The sequence below is a fragment of the Stomoxys calcitrans genome, chromosome 1, assembly GCF_963082655.1.
Source record: "Stomoxys calcitrans chromosome 1, idStoCalc2.1, whole genome shotgun sequence".
Classification (NCBI taxonomy): domain Eukaryota; kingdom Metazoa; phylum Arthropoda; class Insecta; order Diptera; family Muscidae; genus Stomoxys; species Stomoxys calcitrans.
In genome coordinates, this window is record NC_081552.1 from 41,556,769 (window position 1) to 41,559,133 (window position 2,365).

General features: G+C 33.7%; 1 long non-coding RNA gene across 1 annotated transcript; it reads right to left on the bottom strand.

Moving 5' to 3' along the window:
* Positions 1 to 1,410: 1,410 nt before the first annotated feature.
* On the bottom strand, positions 1,411 to 1,711 carry LOC106095495 (uncharacterized). Its single transcript, XR_001222745.2, has 2 exons — positions 1,638 to 1,711; positions 1,411 to 1,572 (listed from the first exon to the last, which is right to left on the bottom strand). It is a non-coding gene; the product is annotated as an uncharacterized LOC106095495 (long non-coding RNA).
* Between the last annotated feature and the right edge of the window lie 654 nt (positions 1,712 to 2,365).

A 2,365-nucleotide genomic window follows, 5' to 3' on the forward strand; every position in this document is an offset into this window, starting at 1 on the left:
ATTTGATTAAAGTTCATTCTAAGTTTTATTAAAAATGCATTTACTTTCTTTTAAAAAATCCGCAATTACTTTTTGGGCAACCCAATATTTGAGGTCTACATATGTGTGCAAAGTTTTATAAAAATCGTTCCAGATTTAGATATAACTCCCATATATATCTTTCATCCGGTATGGCTTTTTAGGGCTGTAGAAGCCACAATTTTCGTCCGATCTTTACAAAATTTGGATTTGGGTATTTTATTTAAGATCTACATATGTGGGCAAAATTTCATCAAAATCGGTTCAGATTTAGATATAGCTCCAATATATATCTTTCATCCGATTTGCACTATTAAGGCTGTAGAAGCCACAATTATGGTCCGATCTTCACCAAATTTGACGTGGAGTCGTTTATGTCAGATTTAGATATAGCTGCCACATATATTTTTCTACAATTTTGGTCCGATCTTTACAAAATTTAGCATGAGGTGTTTTATTTGACCTCCTCATATGTGTGCAAAATTTCATAAAAATCGGTTCAGATTTAGATATAGCTCCCATATATATCTTTTATCCGAATTGGCCTTTTAAGGCTGCAGAAGCCACAATTTTGGTCCGATCTTTACAAAACTTAGCATGGGGTGTTTTATTTGACGTCGTCATATGTTTGCAATATGTCCGATTTTGCATGAGACGTTTAAATTGACGTTCCAATAGATTTCATTAAAATCGGTCCTAATATATTGGGTTGCCCAAAAAGTAATTGCGGATTTTTTAAAAGAAAGTAAATGCATTTTTAATAAAACTTAGAATGAACTTTAATCAAATATACTTTTTTACACTTTTTTTCTAAAGCAAGCTAAAAGTAACAGCTGATAACTGACAGAAGAAAGAATGCAAGTACAGAGTCACAAGCTGTGAAAAAATTTGTCAACGCCGACTATATAAAAAAATCAGCAATTACTTTTTGGGCAACCCAATAGATATAGCTCCAATGTGTATATGGACTTTTTAGGCAGTAAAATCCACAATTTTCGCCACATCTCTACAATATAGGGCGTGAGATGTTCTACTTCATGTCCCAGTATGTGTCATTAAAATTGGCACAGGTTTCGATATAACTCCCATATAATCTTTTATCCGATATGACATTTTAAAGATGTGAAAATCCAAATCTTTTATCCTATGGTAGGAAAATCTTACAAGGTTCTAAATTGATATTTCAATTGGTATCCGAATTAAAGTCAGACTAGATTTCCAGATAAGTTCTACATATAAAAAGTACTACATACACTATATGGTGTATATAGTCGGCACCACCCTACTTTTGCCTTTCCTTGCTGGTTTTTAATATATATTGTAGTTAAAAATTCAAAAAAAAAAATTCAAATTTATTAAAAATTCAAAATTATTGGATTCATCTTCTGGAGCTTGGATTCCTTCTGGAGCTATGTTTGTTTTTATATAATAATAGTTCTTGCCACATCACTATCCAAGAAGCTGAAAACAGGATTGGCCATAGCTGAACCCCAAAAGTTCAAGGTGGCAATTAAAACGACAGCGCATATGTATTTCATGATGTACTAAAAAAACCTAAACCAAGAAGTTGGATAGAAATTTTAATTACAAAAATATCCAATTTAATCTTTTTTACTTACACAAACAATTTTCTTGAGTTTTCTTAATGAAATTCCCTGTTTTAAGGCACAAACATTACCTTTATATAGCAATGTTTCGATAAGACAGGTGATAAAGTTTTTTACACAATAAAATAAGTGATAAGTGAAGTTTAAGCCATAAAAGTAAATTGCAATTTTAATGAGCTACAAAATGAGTTTTCGCAATTTGTAGATATTTAATTGCTTATTGGTTATTATATACAGCCATTGTATCGACTACTTTATTAAGTAAACGATACATAGTATATCCCCCACCACACTAGTCTATTCATTTAGTTTGTAACACCTCATGCTATTGATCTAATCCTTTTGACATTCCAAATCGATCAATCCAGGTCCGTTCGCCCCTCTGCGGCAATCACGATAGCGGTTGAACGCTTAAAGCTAGTCGCTCAATATCTTGCACAGATACATCTTGTTGATGTAGGTCGCTGGGGCTTGCAAATGAGCCACATCGGTTCAGATTTGAATATACCTCCCGCATAAAGTGGTCCTTAGATTTGACATTTTGAAATCGTAGAACCTGGATTATGTATGTCCGCCAAAGTGCCCATATCAGTGCAGCGTGTTTGTGAGTTTTATTTGTATTTTGTTAGTCCTCTGGGATATACTTGGCGGGTTGAGTTCCCATAGCCCATTGCGAGTGATTTAGCTAGTTGGAAGGCCAAAGGTCATCGCCGGCTGCGCTAACATTAAGTAAAGCGTCA